Genomic DNA, 20,002 nt, shown 5'->3' with positions numbered 1-20,002 from the left:
GTACCGATTAAATAAACAAGAGTTCACATAGTGAGCTTATGATGTGCTGGTAGCTGTATTTTTTTCATTTAGACAGAGCCAGGCTAGCTGTTTCCCCTGTTTCCAAAGCTAAGATAAATATCTCCTGGATGTAGCTTCATATTTAATAGACAGATATCAGAGAGGTATCAACTTTATCATCTAACTCTCAACAAGGAAGTGTCTGATTGTACTTGCCAAAATGTTTAACTATCACTTTAAAGGGTCTCTTTTCACAAAATGTCAAGTTGGAGATTCACCCTAATACAATCAAGGTGTGATTGTGTAATTCTGTAGTGTGCAGAGGCTTGAAAATTATTTTCAAAATTTAAGTTAATAAATCTAAAAAATGGTGACATCTTGAATCCATGTTGATTATCAGCAGTGCAGGTATGCATTGATCATCTTCAACAAATAAAAAAATAAATGTCAAATCACATATTTCTTGTTTCTATTGTGGCTACTTCAGCTTTAACCCTGGCGAACAGCAAGCATTAATTACAGTGAAGATGAACAGAAATCTCTAAAATTGAGAATGTGCCCACCACTGACCTCGCTGATGAATGCAGTTGTTCTCTATTTATTTTTCTTTCTATTTAACTTGCAGTCTTTCATTAAAAGCTGTAGAAAAACAGAACATTATGAATGGGTGCAATTAACCTGTCATTTATTTTTGCACCCGCCAGGCAAAACTATTGTCCATGAAAATCCCATCAGAAAGGAAACATGAAAGTGCAGAACTTTGACCGGCTGTTGATGGATGAAGAGCACGAACATTTCAGCCCGGGCCAGCTTTTACCTCAGCTTGTTGTGGACCACATACCGGACGATTCTCAGTGGACACTCAGGCTGTGGGAAATAAATAACCTGGTCCAAAAAGAAATTGCAGAGAAACTGAGGGGCCAATATGTGCTCTCTCACAGTAGGGGAAAGTGTAGAGCCTATAGCCAACTAAAAATCAAAATGTCAAGGATCCCATTTAAAATCGCATCCCAAAGCGTGTAAGTGTGTAAGGCATCCAGTGGAAACAAATCCTTGTAAGCAAATCGGGGGATTGGCATTGATTCCCTCCCAAAGCACAGATATTATCCAAGCTTAAAAACAACAGCACTTCTCATCCTCCCACTCATTGCTTTGACCCTGATTCCTGCAGCAGCCCCCTCGCTGGACTCTCTGCTCAACTATTAGGCCTCAAATGCTGCAGCTCTGCAGGACAAGTAGTGTTTATTTTCCCTGCAGACCCTTCAGAGTATCTGCATCTAGACGATCATTTACTGTCATTGGTGCCATGTACTAGCACAGGCCATCAGGAATGTTTCAAGAAGTGTTTCTGGAGCACTGAATGTGCAGCATTCATGCTGCTATAAACAAGCAGAACTTCTGATTTCACAAAATAAGCTCAGTTCTGTCCCTAAGGAGTAGATTAAGTAAACCCGGAGACTTTCTTAGGATTTCATAATTCATGCTTTGTGATTATTGTTGTCCTCATGTATTCAGAGATTTATTTACTTTGTCTACCCAAACAATCAGTTGTCTGACGTGCTCTTATTGCTTTTCTTGTTTGCTTCATGTTTTATTGTCATTGTTTCTGATTTCTCACTCACCATCTGTCCTGCATTTCAAATGGTCAGCAATGGTGTTGTGTTTTTAATTGTTCACTTTGTCACACATTCGCTCTGCGTGGACTTGCACTGTACATCTAATGAAGCTCATATAATGGCATAATCACTCTGTAATTAAAATGGATTATTTTCATTCTGGAAAATGTCAAGCCTGATCATACGCGCCATTTTTTTTCCCTGAGTGAAGCCCAAAACATGAATCTATACATAAAGCGTATTAACTGTCCTCATCAATGTCACGTTGTCAGACTATATTATGTTGATCAGTTTATCCATCAAAACGGCCACATAACCAAATTATCACCCACCAAGTTAAATGAATCACTGCAAAGAAATTACTGGGTTTCAACAAACATAAGTACAGCCAGGCAACACACACACATACACACACACACAGTCTGGGGGTGAATGGTTGGTGATGACCACAAAAAAGTTAGTTCATCTTAAAAATTTTAATTATCCTCTTTGACAGAGTTTCTTTTTTAACTTTTTAAATCACATTACTAACATTGTGTAAACATGGTTTTATCTGTACTAAGAACTGGTACCCAATATGTATGACAGCCAATCACAATGAGGTATTAGTAAGTGGGGTCACTGAGATGTTCTCTCAGTCTTTTTCAGCTTAGCATTAACAGCTCTGTAACTTAAGATAATTTAACAAAGCAGCTGCAAAAATGACACAGTGGATGCTGATGCAGCTCCCAGAGCTGCTACATGGGAGATTATTCTAAGAAACATGAAGCATGATAACTGAGCGTCCTGAAATTAGACTGAAAAAAGACAAAAAGTTAAAACAGAGAAAGACTGAAGAATCTAACTGAAAACAAAACCAAGTATTGGACAATACAAAAAAGTAAACCCTAGAAATGGACAGCAGCTTATCTTCCACTGGGGATAGAGGATCGCTTTTCAAAATCCAGTTTTACTCTGAAAATGTCTCCAAACTGTTTCCTCTGACCAGCTGCCAAAATCCAGAGTCTCCAGAGTTTTAGAAATGTTGATAAATTCATCTGCATCATCCAATTACTATCTATTGTATAATGACTTATACTTATACAGACACTACACAGGGCAGAATGAAGTGCCTTCACCTCATCTGCATGAATGTTGAATAAATAACAAAACACGATAATAAGAATTTAACATTAATAAAAGGTAATATATTTAAATATCATAATTATCTTTTCTTTTTTTTTTTACATTGGTTAGTGCATCAATAATGCAGACTCCCATTATTATAAATGTTTTTTCTGCAGCTTTTTTTTTGTTTTGTTATGTTTTTGATTAAAACCCTCATTCAATATAATATGATACACAGCTGGTCTTCCTGGTGCTCACAATTATCCATGAGCGAATCAGTGCCAGATTATGTCAAGATTTATAAAGTAATTTGTATTTTTTGGTAAGTGTAAAACAGAAGTTTTGGGTGACAGATAAAAAAATTTGGGTGACACATAAGACAAATTAAAATTTAAAGATTATGAATGTAACTATTTTCTAATATTTGTTCATATTTGTAATATCTGAATGTGGAGTGGTGCCCTCAAAGACTTCTGTGACCAGCCCGGCAGCAGTGCAGAGATATTCCCTTCTAAAGTCTCACCACTGACACCAAGGTGCTGGAAAACGTCACTGTGGCTAACTCACGGGCTAGCAAGCTCCCAGTTCCTGCATTAGCTGGAACAGCGTAGGTGACAAGGCTGTAGGTGAAAGGCTGGGTGATGCATAATGGAGCAGAAAGAGGGAGAGGTGGGAGGGGTGGAGTGATTTGCTTGATTTCAACCACTTGCATATTGCAGCTTTAAACACAAGAACTTTCTAATTGTTTTTGAGCAGTTTCTTACCAACCTTGATAAATCATATAAAAATCTGCAACTGAGCGTGCCCCAGAATTCACAAATCAAAATCAAGGATGAAAAGATATGTACTTCTCCTGTCTTTTCCTGCAGGGTTCAGAGGGGCTGCCTGTTCCACCAACTCGGTTTAATTACATGATGTGAGAAGCCAGTGAGAGCTTGTTAAGCCTCTCTGATTGTTCTCCTCCAGAGCCCTTCGCCTATCTCTCCCCTGACGATGACACTGCCCAGCATCGCACCAGCTCAATTATCCATGAAATATTCTCCTACACACGTCCTCAGATGAGGCATTATGTTGAGAATGACTCTCTGGTTGTGCTTTTGAGTTATGTGTGAAGATCCCAGGATGTGGGGGGGGGGGGGGGGGGCAAAAGTGGAAAGGATGAGAGGTCCCATTTCATTTCGTTCCTTGTTTTTCATTTTTGTCCTTAATTAGACGGCTGATGGTGAATTGTTTGTTGACCGCTTTTGGCCTGTTTCCTTCCCTCTCCCTCCTCGGAGCAGGCCGGTGTGCCACTGGTCATGGTTGCCATGACAACAGCAGGGACACGGGCAACTGGTGGGAAGTTTGCTCGTCATGGTATAGATTGGCCCTATTGTTCTATTTATACTAGGAGAGGGATTTTGAGGGTTTTTGGTGCTCAACAATATAAACACAGGACAAAAATAAGTTGCGCTTTTGTAAAATGCAGTGGGATGTGTTGTGAATGGCATCTGTAGAAATTTGAAGTGATCCAGCTTTTTGTTATTCAGCACCAGCACCACACTGCAATTGCAGAACTCCAGCCTCATCTTTAATTCATGATTTATCACTTCACAAAAAAAAAAATTCTTCTTTTCCAAAATAATCCAGTTCTACAAAAGCCGTGATGTGTGGTGTGTTCTAACTAAATCTGCCTCTCTGTTTAAATCAAGATAATCCTGAAAAGAAAAAAAAACAAAAAAAGGAGTGAAGTAGCAAACTGCTGTCAGGTGACAAAGGTTTTGCATCTGAGGGAACACAGTGACGCTGGTGGCAATCACATAAGGAGCCCCTGTGGAGGCTGTAGGTGGCTGTCTGTGACTCATCGCCATCTCTGATGGCGATGAGTCTGCCTACAGGTGGGAGACTGAGCGTCTGGTGACCTGGTGCAGGCAGAACAACCTAGAGCTAAACGCTCTGAAGACAGTGGAAATGATAGTGGACTTCAGGAAGAGCCCAGCCCCACCCACCCCCATCTCCCTGTGTGACTCCCCCGTGGCTACCGTGGAGCATTTTCGCTTCTTGGGAACCACCATCACACAGGATCTCAAATGGGAGCTAAACATCAGCTCCCTCATCAAAAAAGCCCAGCAGAGGATGTATTTCCTGAGGCAATTGAAGAAGTTCAACCTGCCAAGGACTATGATGGTGAACTTCTACACCTCCATCATTGAGTCCATCCTCACCTCCTCCATCACCATCTGGTACGCTGCTGCCACGGAGAGGGACAATAACAGACTGCAGCGTATCATCCACTCTGCTGAGAAGGTGATTGGCTGCAATCTTCCGTCCCTCCAGGACCTGTACGCCTCAAGGACTCTGAGGCGTGCAGGGAAGATTGTAGCTGACTCCTCCCACCCTGGACACAAACTCTTTGAGACACTCCCCTCTGGCAGGAGGCTGCGGTCCTTCAGGACCAAAACCTCTCGCCACAAAAATAGCTTCTTCCCATCTGCTATTAGCCTCATCAACAAGGCTAGAGAGCCCCACTGTTGCTGATCAATTGCACCAATCACCAGGAAAAATTCCTTGTATGTGAAAGCATACTTGGCAATAAAACTGATTCTGATTCTGATTCTGATTCTGATTCTGATTCTGATTCTGTGCTGACAGAAGGACTTCACAGCTCATTCGTCTCCTGGTTGTTCAGCTGCTCGCCCTGCTCTGCGCAACAGTACCGCCGCTTTGTCGCTGGGACACATGCAGACGGTTGCAGGGTTGAAACAACAGCTACACGTAGAGCCGCTTCATCTGGGGGATAAACAAGAGGCCAAATGATCTTGGGAATAAACAGAAACACGCTGCTGAGGTTCAGCACACAGGAATAAACACACACAGTGTCACGTACAAACGCGCATCTACATACAGCGCTCTCAGTGCTGAAGACAGCAGATACATGTTGACTTGGCTTTAACTGATTCTTAATGAAATTCTGATTACAGCATCGTGTGAAAGCAAAGAGACCGAGGGACTGTTTTATCTGTTTCTGCCTTTGTAACACATTCTCACACGCACTCAAACAGACCACTTGAGAAAACATACTTGATGACAGACTTTAGTGAATACTTTAGTGAATACACTTTTTTCAAGTGTTTCAGAGGTAATGGGTTAAACTTTAGACATCACCATATGTGCTATTGGACGTCTCCACCTGAACTTGATAAGCTGTTGGAAAGCTCAGCATGTATAGTAATGCAGATGTGGGGACGCATCACTGTGGGAGATTTTTGGATCTCAACACCAGACTGAGAGAAGAAAATCACTTCGAAAATGACTTTGAGTGAAAGACCAGGCAGGTTCATCCAAGTGGCAACCGCCACAGCCGAGTGTGAAAATAAATCGAAGCTGTACTTGCTAATGTTTTTATATTTACAATGGATCAAATGACGCAGAAAAGCTCAGCGAAAAAGCAACAAGCTAGCGAACACAGTGGAGCATTTAGCAGCTAAAGAGTCAGACATTTCCCCTACGGAGCTGGTGGAGACCAAAAACAGAGCTAAAATGATTCACTAGGCAGTAGAAACACAACTGTAAAAGTACTTTAATGTTGCTCCACATCTGTTGTATGTAAATAGGCAATTATTTCTGAAACTGTTCAGTATACGTTTATATGGTGACACTACATCCATAATATATCTGTCTTGTCTACATGTTGAGTTCCTATGTCAATAAAATAAAAAATAGATATAAAATAACAAGTCCTCCAACTTAAACAGCCACATAGGTCATTTTTCTCCAACCCTCTGATGCAACCCATAGGAGTGTTTCATGAAATAATTTCCCTTAGTTGTCATGGTTACAGTAATAAACACATGAATTGTGCTGAGAGTGTTGTATCTACCTTCATTGCCATGGTTACTATAAAAAATATTCATGGTTCAGTTAGGTTTAGGCACAAAAACTACTTGGTTAGGTTTAGGAAAAGATGGTGATTTGGGTTAAAATAAGTACTTCATGAAGGACGATTGTTGTCATGGTTACAACAATAACAACGTGGGTAACTTGTCGAACAGTGATGGATAATAGAAACTACATAAACTGCTACTTTCACGTGGGAATCGAACACTGCTCTCCTGTGTCATATCCCTGTGTTTTGTTGACCCATCCATCCACCCCAAGCTTTGGATTTTGTCGCTCTATAAACTATGTCACCACGCTTCTCTTTGTTCCCATCATAATTACTTCACCCGTTAGATGTCACCTAACAACAAAATGTAACTATGGGTCATAATAACCTGCTGCACAAACAACCTGCGGGCTTTTTTTTTTTTTACAGGACAGTCTCAATAAAACCAGAAAAATGCCCCAAAACTTAGATAAGTCCTCCATGAATTCCTGAAACCTTTGTCTGAGGTTTGCCTCTCAGTAGTTTACTTTCATTCTTTTACTGTGTCTGTTTTGAAAGTGATTGCTCAAACAAAGATGTATGAAGGGATAGTTTGTTTTTCAGTGGGCATTTTTTTCAAGTGGCTAAAACACATTTTTGTGGCTGGCCCCATCCACAGCAGCACATCGCTCAGCCTCTGCTCCCGGCTGCTTCTCCAAACTGGTGGGGCGCAGATCCGAATACACTGCAGATACTGTAATACACTAACCATAGTTAAGTACTTCAAATAACCCCATGTCAGTAGAACAGACACCTTGCTTTTGATTTTTGATGTACCATATTATTTCAAACAATCTAACAAATCAAAAAAGCATGAAGAAAAATGTGGGGACCCTTAACCTAATATTTTGTAGCACAGCCTTTGAGGCAATCACTGCAAACACCTGCTTTCTGTTGCTCCTAATGGGACTTCTACACTTCTCACCTGGTAGTTTGGCTGAACTCACAAACTACTCTGTTTCTCTCAGCTTTAATGGGTGCCTTCTCCTAACTGCCACTGTCAAGTCTTTCCACAGATGTTCTGTTGAATTAAGATCAGGACTCACAGCTGTCCGATGTTTTCTTCTCAGTCATTCTTGGAGTGTGTTTTGGGTCATTATCCTGTTGGTGGAGTCATGACCTGCAGCTGGGACAGAGCTCTCTGACACTGGGCAGTATACGTTTCACTCCAGAACGCTGAACTCATCGCTCATCGACCTCCACTGGCTACCCATGGCCACCTGTATCAAATTCAAGTCACTAATGCCTGTGGAGTGACCTCTGCTGGAGTTCAATCATACAGGCTTACACTGCATTCGTCAGAGCAACGTCATCTGGCATTGCCATCCCTGCACAAGGCAAACTCAGTCCAGACTTCCCTCATTTGTGTTTCCCCATTGCTCGAGCAAACAAATATTATCAGAGCAGGGGCGTCGCTCTCTAGCTTCAAGAATCTCTTGAAGACTCATTTCTTCCAAGAGGCCCTCCTCTCCTAACACCTCTAACACCCTAACATGTCTAACTTGTACTTACTGTGCTCTTACTGTGCACTTCTTGACCTGATCTCCTCGCACTTTGTCTTATTGAGCAGATTTAACACTTAGTTCTTACTCCAAGGTCTCCTGCTGCACTGAAGCTTTCAAGATGTCCCTCACTTGTCAATTCCTTTGGATAAAAGCATCTGCTAAAAGAGTAAATGTAAACCTTTGACCGTGCTTGGCAATTATTTTCTTCCTTTCGTTTCTCTTGTCCATGTTCAGTGTGGTGCACACACTGATGCCAACCAACAACATGAGCACTTTCTCCATTTAAAGGGGCTGAATGACTGATTATGAGACTGAGGACACTTCTGAAACTAATTGAAGACAATAGTCTGCTTGAAAGAACATTACAATCACTTATTTATCACCACCTCGGAAGGGGTACGAATAGTTTTAGAGGATCTTTGTAGAATAAGCAAGAATTCAGCTCTTTTCACAGCTTCTTCGTTTAATTCTATGGCAAACCAAAGACGTGCAGGTATCATGACAAAAGAGCTTTTAATTTTAACACTTCTCAGGAAGAACACAGCATTATTTCAATGAAGTGTAAGGGCACCAACGCTTTTGGTCACATCTGTATTATACATCACCTTATCAAGATGCTATGGCTAACATGTCAGTAAACAACTGACTAACACATACCAACATTAGCATTTATTTAGAGTCTAATATTCACTCTCCTGATGATATTCTCTCCAGAGGGGAAATGTCAGACGAAAGTAAGGAAGTACTTATTTTAACCCAAATCACAAACTTTTCCTAAACCTAACCAAGCCAAGACCTTTATTATAGTTACCATAGTGAAAAAAATAGGTACGCTGCTCCTGACACCGTCCACATGTTTATTAATGTAACCATGACAACCAAGGTTGCTATGAGTCATATCAGAGGGTTGAAAAAAATACCTATATGGTTGTTTAGGTTTAAGGACTTGTAGCTTTGTCTGTCTGCTGTTGCAACCAAACTACAGTGGGTTTATCAAACCTTTTTTTTTTTTTTACTGAAAACAGCTGCTGAGAAACTGGGTTGATGAGAGAGACAAAAAAGATGTAGGTTACCAAAACAATGAGCTGAAAGATGCTAAAATTTTGAATAAAGCTGAGAGGAACTCTAGAGTCAGAAGTGTTTCCTTTCGCATTACACATTTGACTGATTGTTAATATAAAAATATTGATTAGCGCAGTGTTAGAGAGAAAAGTGAATGACGCTTTAGGTTGTGTTGGCCTCAGTGAACAGTCTGATTGTTGTTGTTTGTTCACGTCACCTCAGCTCAACCCAGCCTCTGCTGTGTTATCAAAATTAGATTTTTTTGATAGGAGACACAAACAGAGAGATGTGGAAGAGGGGGCGCAATGGACCTAAATCAGACCTGTGTGATCCAAAGCCAAAATCTGGAATGCAATTTGGAGGAAGTAAAAAGCAGCCAACCCAGAAGGTCATATCTTTGCTGAAGCTGCTGAAATGACATCTATTACCAGGCCTCTGGAACATATTACCTGTTCTGCTCCAGGAAATCAACTTGTTTTAGCCACAGATAGGTTTCCGCCGTGTTTCCTGGCTATCAGGTCCATCAGATCCAAACTTTCTGACTATCAAAGACCCCATCATTAAAACCAGGTTCTTGTTCGTGAAGAGTGATGCAAGAACATTAGATTTATCCCGTGTGAGTGGATAAGAATTGCATTTATATCTGCAGTGGTGTAATTCGATCGTTTGGCTCAAATCAGGAGCTCTAACTCTCGTCTAAGCCGGAGAGGCAGAGGAGGGTGAGCGGGTGGCGCTTTGTTTGCTTTGATGATCACATTTCTCCCAGATAAAAATATGAATCTATCTCCAAAAGTGTAATTGAAAGTGAGCGCAAGCGTTTGAACCGTACCACTGGTCTCACTCTGCCACACTAATAAGCTACAATTCAGCTTTGATGTGGAAGTGTGTCACCTCCTGAGGAGAGGAGCAGAGGGAGGGACTCTCACTTTTTCCCTCGGTTTTTTATCTCTCCACAGACAGATAGTATCAGTGTATCTGTGAGATCTAAAGTGAGACACACACACACACACACTGTACATAAAATTATTAATCACCATAACACAGAATTATCAGCAGCGCCCACAAACCAGCACAAAAGAAAGTGTCAGTTCCGACTGTGGCTAAAGGAGAGGTATCCATAATTAATTGATGGCAGATACGCCACATGGGACACACAGCTTTCATGACAAACTGCCAAGCACAAAGTGAAGAACAATAAGATGGCAGAATTAAAGTCATCACGGGAAATTCATTTTTCATTCCCTCTCAATGTTCCTCTCATCTGACATCTCCGTCTGCCTGTCAGTCAGCCTTTTCCACCCCCTGCCTCCGCACCAGTCCTCCTCATTAACACACCTTTCAACTGCGACATATAGATGACATTTAAATATAAATCACCAGCATTAACATTTATAAACATGAGGGTTTTATGATGGCTCGGTAATGAGGTGTTATAAATCCCAGGGCAGTGGTTCACAGTACTAGCGGACACATAAACTGCTGCAAGCACTTTAACAAGGACACAACATGACATGGCTGCACCATCCCGTCCCACAGAGACGTCTGGGATCCAGTGAAGCCACTAGATAAGTGATTTATGAGCTAATGGCGCCAGTAACAGATGCACAGAATGCATTTATATACTGTATGACATCAACTTATAAACCCTATTCACAAAAATATACTGGATAGAGAGATACAGTAGATACATGTGGTCAAAAGTATATGGACACCCCAACATTACACCAGTATGTGGTTGTTGAAATGTAATGCTGTTTCTTATCAACATAATATGTTTTTGATTCATATTTCATCATATATTCATCATCTCAAATTGTTTTTAATTTTAATGTGACTGCAATACAGTTTTCCTTACAGTGTTTGCTTATGACGCCTAAACCATGATCATGTTAAGTAAACTCAAAGCATTTGGTTAAAGGGGCTGTTTGTAAGGTTTCTCTACTGCCGAATGTGTTTTCTTGCCAGGAGCGGGTGGTGGTGATTCTCACTTGACAAGAGCATTAGCCATTGTTGTCTTTACAATAATATAATAAGAGGTTATAATACAATTCTGAGCAGTGCTATGTTTTATGGGCAGATTGGAAGCTACAGTGAGTTGCTGTCAAAAGTGAGAAAACTGGTGGGAGGTTAGCATGCTAACTTCAGAAGAAGAAAAGAAGTGATAGAGACAAAAGTTAACAATTGTGCTACTTTCCACTGCTGGAGAGAACTCTTAGGGAAGTTTGATGCTGAGCACATAACGTTTGTTCTAGACTGATAAGTAAACAGCTGTTAATGCTAATGCTAGCTATGTAGCAGTAGCGAAACTTACAAAAAGGGCCGTTTAACATTTTTTTGAAAGATTGTGGCCTTAGCATGCAACTCTTTTGCTAGATGTCAAGGATACATACGCAGTGTGTTTTGGTGAGTAACAGTGAATGCAAACACAACTTTTGTTCGTTTACAGGAAACCTCCACAAGGCACCTTTAAATATTAAAAAAGTCAACAATGATTTAAAGCATGAGACATGAGACATGAGACATGACCTGCATAGAATGTGGTGATCAAAGGTCAAATGTCAAGGTCACAGTGACCTCACAAAATATGTTTTTGGCCATAACTCACAAATTCATACAGAAATTATGACACAATTTAACACAAATGTCTAACCCGATAAAATGTTAAGGTGATGACATTTTATATCCAAAAGGTCATAGGTCAACTTATCACAATCTGCAAAAACACTTCTGGCTATTATTCAGTGCTGTAACTCAGGAGGTGGAGTTTGTGACTATATTTCCTGCAACTTGGCTGGCATTCAACCATGATGTGGTAATTATAGTTTTACTAATATACTCCAATATACTCAACCAATATTGGAATCTTTCAGTGCTTTTATAGCTTTAACTTAATCACTCATGATACACAGGAGGTGAACACTGGGAGATGGTGTTGGCAATTCTGTGATAGGTCAGATTGTTTGACATTAAAGAATCAAATTTTCTCTGACTTCAGGTAACAGAATTTAGTGCAGCACTGCCAAGCAAGCCAAGCATTTAGCAGACATCTGTAAATGGTAGTGTCTACCAATAACCTGCATGTGAGGCCTTTAGGGAATATCTGTAAATTGAAGTGTCTACCAGTAGCCTGCATGTGAGGCACTGCACTGCACATCCTGCACTTTGTACAGCCGCAATCTACACTCATTATCTCCTTACATTTTTTGTATGACACAAAAATGCAGCTGTTCATGTGGACAAACATAGATAGATAGATAGATAGATAGATAGATAGATAGATAGATAGATAGATAGATAGATAACAGTTTAGTTCCTGAATGGATAAGTGGTGTAAGAAAGAATCGAAGAGAAGAACAACAGCAATTAAGCACAGTTTGAATGATGCTTGTGCAAGGAAAGCCATTAAGCTGTGGGTCAATAGTGGAGGACAAGCAGCCTGAGTTTTAAAGTGATCATGACATCGAGCTAAAGGCAGACAAGGCCTCTGAAGACTTCCGTTTGGCAGCACTTTATTCATCTGCTGCAGCGTCTTTTCATTAAGCACTGGACATAATAGATGATCCATTGATTGTCTCTCTTTCTCTCTCAGTCTCAATACGTCAGTCTGTGTCTTCCCGAGTTTCTCCACTGTCAAAAAGTCTGCTACATTTCAGAGTTTTTGACAGTAGCGAGCAATCAAAAACAAACATCCATCTTGATTATAGTCCACTCTAAGCCAAGGGAACAAGATCGGTTTTGTCTATTCATCACGTCACTGCCTCGCTTAGAAGGAGCTGGGCTTGACTGCAGCTACGTACGAGGCAGCAGCTCTCTCACCTTTTTGAAAACCCACAGATCATTTTTCTCATATGGTGAATCTGTAAAGAAAAGAGATCAGGTTCAGGTGAGGGGAGAGCGGTGAGAGATGGTGAAGTTTTGCCCTGAAGAAGTTTGTCAGTGATGCTACTACCCTGTCTTCCACTGACAAGGTAGTAGCACTGACTTTTTCAACACTTCTATTGAATCTCAAGGCACACCTGAGCTTTTGTTGTGGATACGCTACAGAGTGAAAGCTGCATTCAGTTGCAGCGCATTCAAAATGTTGAGGGTCAGATCTGCAGCTGCAATATTTTACAGGCCTGCATCTTTGTGTCCAGTGCCTTGATGTGCCTCAGGACACAATAGTACACTTGTAACAGTTTACTGCAGGTGCAAAGTGAAGGAATCACTAAACAACAGCCACTGGAGGGCAGACTGTTGACTGAAGATGCGACCTAACCTTATCTTAAAGGTTTTTAATGGAATGTATTGATGTCTGGACAACCAGTGGACTCACAGGTTATGACATTTTTACAGCTAGCCAGAATTGCTGTTTACTGTGTTTAAAACCTTTATTCTAAGCTAAGAAAACCAGCTGCTAGCTGTAGCCTCATAAATAAGGTGATACACATTAGAGTTGAACCAATCTTCTTGTCTCAGTCTCAATAAGAAATCAAATATGCACATATTCCAAAATGTAAAGTGTTCACTTAAAGAGTTGCTTCACACAAATTTCTTTGTAATGTCTGGGTTGTGAGATTTTCTTTTCTGAGATATCTGCCTCCCCCTAAACTGGATTATGAGGGCAAAGCATATTAACATATTTAGAATGCTTAGTCAAAAACCCAATGGTGTTGAGATTATTACCATAGAAAAAAAGGGAAACTGGCAAATATTCACATTTCAGAAGCTGGTATCAGTGAATTTTTTGTGGAATTTTTCAATTTTTCCTCCACCACAGTAGAAGGGAGGTTTAATTTAATTTGTGTTGCACTAAAAAAGTCATCAGCAAAAATTTCTCACCAGCAACAAACTGGTAACAGTATGTTGAAGAGAGTGTACAAGCTCATTCGTCAAAATGTAAAACCATTCTTATAAAGCTACTTTAAAGCAGCTTTGAAATGTGACTGATTACTTTTATAACAGCAACTGTCATTTTAATGCAGTATGATTAAGACCAGTAAATCCCATTAAAACAAGTAAAACACATATAATTGCGGCGTTTAGTGGACATCTGTAAATTGAAGTGTCCACCAGTACCCTGCATATGAGGCCTTTAGGGCACATCTGTAAATTTAAGTGTCTACCAGTAGCCTGCATGTGAGGTGTTTAGGGAACATCTGTAAATTGTAGTTTCTTCCAATAGTCTGTGTGTCTAGGATATCCATTGGTGATATACTTTAGAATATCAGCTCAATCAAGTAATTATGATATACGTAAGTCATGATTAATAAGTCATGACCCATGTTATCATAACAAGCACAATGTGTATTAAATCATAACAAATGACTTAAAAACATCCCGACAGACACTGAGTTTGATGACACCGGTTCATTAACATACAGTATATCTCATATATCTCATTAATTGATATCTACAAATTATCTACACATTAACACCTTAACTTATATTTAACTCTGAATCAGGTGTGAAATGGCACATGACTAACGATGATTTATTACAGACAGACAGCTGTTACTGGGAATGCTTCATTACTTTAAGACCATCTAATTATTCCTGCTAAGGTTTTTGTGTTTTGCACTTTTAGCTCATGAATAACAATCGAATCATCAAATTCAGAGCACATACTCACATCCACATGTTGAATGTGTGTTAGGAACAGCACTGGTGAAAGAAGAACGATATTAACATAAACATTTGTAGCTAACCTGACCCAGTGATCATAAACTAGAGGGAATCTAATAGAACCTATATCACATTAGCAGTTAGCTGGCTAGTATCTAGTGTAGCCAATAATATGGCATATGGATGTGAATATTAATGTAAACATGCTCTGAAATGATAATTGATGTTTTGTTTTTGTTGTCTCCAGCTTGTGTTACTCATACATTAATCATGCAATGGTGCACACACTAAAAATGGGAATACTGTCACTATATATACTATACAAAGGAGGTAAAAATGAATTATTGATTATGCGCCACTTTCCCCCATTCAAAAATCTCAGATATGTGATCACTAATTGTTAGAAATTGGTTCATTAACTTACTTTCTACCAGTTTTTTATTAAGTAAATTGTAATTATTTACTGCATAGTTCTTGACTTAAAGCAAATACTTGTTAACTATTAATTAGAAGTTAGTTTCCGCAAAACTCTGATCTTTTGCCACAGTGTGCCCCACTGCTCTGTGTGTTTTTCACAGGACTTTAATTGGACAACAGCGGCTTTCTCACTGTATTAAATCAGTGCTCGATGAAGCTAACGTGCTACTGTTTCTACTGATGTTTCTACTGCTGTCTATTACCTCTTGATCATATTCTCTTAAGTGCACTCTTACCAAGTAGTTTGGCAGGAAAGTCTCTGCTCTTCAGTCACAGCGATGCACACGACAACACTCCTGGGTGGGTACGTTTATTTAGGCTGTTTATGTCAACACCTGGAGTGTATCTTTTATGATCCTGTAACTCTTTACTGATTGCCTCTATCAGACAGCTCGTAGGTGGTGAAGTGGTGTATGTGTGCTTGCATATTTGTGTGTGTGTGTGTGTGTGTGTGTGTGTGTGTGCATGTCTCTTAAAGGTCTGCAGCAATTTCACCACGCATTAGATGTGATGGATAAACCACGCACCGCCACACACCTCAGAGCTGCAGGTGTAAAAAAAAAACAGTCAACACATGCATCAAGAACCCAGGGAGAGCGGCGTGATTCTGTAGGGTTGATGCAATATGACAGGGGAATAATAATGAAACGCAGCTGCTGTCTTACCACTGACCTGGATTGATACATTACAACTGTGATACAGCAGCAGTCAATCCTCCAACGCGGCAGGTTCTCTGTTGAAACGTGTTACGTCTAATCCCATTTGTCAACAGCAAAGACAAACTCAGATTTTAGGGTCATGGCGTCGAACAACACGTTCAAACATCAAGATGGCAGCCACTCGGGATGGCTTTGCAGTGTGCATGTGTGACTTTTATGTTTGTGTGAGTACACACCCATAGGTCAGCGCAGTAAGTGAGTGATGTGCTTTGGACTGTCAGCATGAGTTACTGTAATAAGAAATCACCACCAAATGCCCCGTGCATACAAACATCTTTTGTTTTGCGTGAGTTTATCCTCTTTCTGCCACCGAGGCCTCAACATAAGACGTGTTCTCGCCGCACGTCTGTACTTTCTGTGGCAAGGCAGACATAAATAATACACATTATCAGTTTCCTTATTGTTTGTCTTTGATGCAGGAGCAGCCTCCTTCTGTCAACCTGGCTCCTGCCTCGTTTTCTTTCGCTTGGCTTTGATGCACATTTAACAAGGTTATAACTAGACATTATTAGTATGATAGGTCTGTGACACGTGTGCTGCGTATTCACTGGTTTTTATTATTGATGCTTATGTAACGAGAAAGCACCGGGTTTCGGGTTTCATCTTAGCTGATCACAATACCAAAATCTCTGTGAAGAAACATCTTAATGAGGAATAGACCCTAAAACAGAATATTAAAGTATCGCAGCTATGATTGTAGATCTTTGGTCAAGATTTGTGTAAATAAACAACCATAACTCGCTGTTGTTACAAAAATAAATGAGGTGCTAATTTGTGATAGAAACCTATAGTTTTTCCCTCCACAGAGATAGATTAAAGCTTTGGCTCTTGCTTTTTTTTTCACTGTCCAAGTTGACAGAAAAAATAAGAAATAAATGTTGTTCTCTTTTTGGGTAGATTCCACCTTGAATGTGTCTTCCTCGGCTGAGACAGCCAGCACACAGATGATAACAGATGATAGGACACAGAGCCTTTCCATGACCTTCCAAGCATTCAGCTCCTCTGACTTTGATGTGCAGAGTAAACCGATGAATGGAGGAGCGGCTGTGCTTTAATTTTGGTCTAAATTACAAACTCAAATGAGTTAAGCATTAAATGAACAATGACAAGGTGCAAGGACCCCCGGCTCGACTCCCATGACACAACAGTGCCACCTACTGGTGAATGTGTGTGTGTGATTGTGTGTGTGTATGTGTGTCCAGCTGAGTAAAGGTGAGTTATTCCCCCTTTCTTCTCTACAGTATTAACAGGTGCCTGTGTGAGCGCTTAGCTGCCCATCACATAGATCCCCTACAGATGTGTTTGAAAGCACATAAAATACTCTGCTGTGAATAATAACGTGTCGCTGATGTTTTTCCACAAAAAAATCAATGAGTTATTTAAAAAAAAAATACTTTAAATTGCATTTACTCTTTATCCTCCATTGAAAAATCCATATTCTATGAATATGAAAATACTTAAATATCTCTTACATCACTGAAATGTCCACTCTGAGCGCTGTGAGGTTTCATACTGGAGCACAACTGCCCTTCAAATTGGTTGTGTTGTCACTAAATCCTGAACTTAAACTGAAGGTGAGCAGAGACAGTTTTCACCTTCAGCAGATGAATGTGAAAACACCCGTCTAGTGTCAAACACAGTGAAACCCAAACATCCGAGTGAAGTAACAGTAAGTATTTACCAATAAGATTTTCATGAAATCACACCCTATTTTTATGATCTGTATTTTTTTCTGTAATAGCCATTCAATGTATTTACATTTAATATCTACTATTAGTGTTGGATCACCCTCCTGAACATGAGGGCTTCACAGGAAAATGATGCACACATGTAATCCTCTACAATTTTATTAACTCATTAACAAACAAATCAACAAACAGAACGTTTTTCTACCGCCGCTGCTTCACATTCATTGTGTTCACTCGGAAAAACTTTTATTGTGAAGTAGCCACAGGAAACATGTTTGTCACTGATGTTGCACCTTCTCACGAGCAATTCTTGTGTCAAGCGCTGATGATTGTATTACATATTTATTGTACTGTTGATTGTACTGTTTGGGCAAGTTATAAGAACCCTTTAATTAATTATTAATTACACAACGACAAAGTTATGACATAAATTACTGAAGAGCAACAGCAGTTAGTTGTAGTACTTATTACTTACTTCCTGCCTTCTGATTCTGATTCTGATTCTGATTCTGATTCTTTAAACATCTCCAAAGCCTCCACAGCCAGACGTCACATCAGTCTGTATTCAACGTGGAAATTTAAGACGACATGTCAGGGTTTACCAGGCAGCCAGCCCACGTTCTGGAGGTGTTTACTGACCATCAGCAGCTCACTTAACGTTAGCCCGCTCCCGTCCTCACAGTGATGCTGTGGAGGTCAAACACCCCCCTTAGCTTAGCAGAGGCTAATGTTAGCATAAAAGAAAAGAAAAAGAAAAAGAAGAAAAGGAAAGCTAGCTAAAAAGAAACAACATTTAAATGAATCAACTTCTCCCCCATACCTCCAGCTCCTGTGCTAAGCTAACACGTACCAGATCGATCTGTCCATTAAACCCAGAGAACAAACTGATATCAACCCATTTAACTCCCATCCCATCAAATACAGTAGATGTCCATCATGTATGCAATAGGCTAATTAATAATCATTTTAATGCTACTGATTTGTTCTTGTGCTTCCTCTTGTGGGACCAACTACATTTCTCTTAGCTTATTCAAACTAATTTAATCGTGATTAAGCAAACAAATGCCCTTGCAAGAGTTGCTGTGGTGTCACACTGAATGTTGTCCTCCACATAATGACAGAGAAGACATGACAACCTTCAGATCCACATAGCCTTATGTTTATGGGTGAATCTGTAATTGTGAGCCCAGAGAGGAATGAAGAGAAGAATACAGGCTGAGCAGCCAGTGACAGCAGCAGCCAGCTGCATCGCTCTAACTTCTTTACCGCTGCTGCCCAAATTGGACTGTTGTGTCTTCATCTATCACTGTTACAGGAACAAGGGGAATGTATGCAAGACTTTATGCCAGCAAGCAGGATACAGTTTCTCCTGTCATTCCCATTCACCGGTCCCCAGATTCTAGATACATTGTGATTGCATCACCACAAATCAGCCGTCTTCCCTGTATCTTGTCATGTAATGATTGAAAACACATAGAATATAGAGGCCGTGTTTGCCATCAGGGAGATGTCTTATCAGGTATCAGGTGACTTCACTGACTGTTGTACTCCTTGTCTTTTGTCATCTTCGTCTCTCTCAATCTGATTTCCATTGGGAGTGAAATTATTTGAACTCTGCAGAGCTTGTTTGATTGGTTGAGTTATTTGTGCAGGTGAGACAGGATTTTGTACCAGATAGCTGCACTGAAAGTTCTGTTTTCATTCTTGATCCACCTACACAAAATGAGTACATACCAGGGTCAGTTTAAGGGTTATATTGACATTTGATAGGCAGCAGTTAGTCATGCTAAAAAAGCATGATTAACTGCTGTTGATGTTCATATTGTTCAGTTCCTTTATGTGTTTATGTGAATCCTGGAGAAATATAACAAGTTCATACATCTTAAGCCTGCAATAACTGATTTTTTTTGCCACTTGGGGGCATCGGCTGTGAACACATATACAGAGCAACAGCAGCATTCATTTGCAGTAGTGTTTCCAACTACCAGACAAATATAGTCCAATTCTGGTTTTCATCCCTACCAGCTCCTGAGGGAAATATCTGGCTTTTTAGCTGCTAAATGCTCCACTATGTTCACCAGCTGGTTGCTGAATTTGCATCTGAACCTGCAACGCTGCAGATAGCTTACAGTTGGTTTAATATTTGCTAAAAAAAAAAAAAAAAAAAAAAAACACAGCTGCCTGATGGCTGGAAATGACGTAGTGAACCAAAACAGTAAAGTTGCAAACCAAAAACCAAACGAAACTGAGCTGAAAGAAGCTAAAATGCTCAGTGGAGCTGAGAGAAACGGCAGAGTCTGTGATAATTATCTGTGGGGTT

This window comes from Trachinotus anak, unplaced genomic scaffold (genome assembly GCF_046630095.1).
Source record: "Trachinotus anak isolate AG129_WGS33_773 ecotype Australia unplaced genomic scaffold, CSIRO_AGI_Tana_v1 ptg000005l, whole genome shotgun sequence".
Taxonomy (NCBI): domain Eukaryota; kingdom Metazoa; phylum Chordata; class Actinopteri; order Carangiformes; family Carangidae; genus Trachinotus; species Trachinotus anak.
This window is presented reverse-complemented; position numbering follows the sequence as displayed.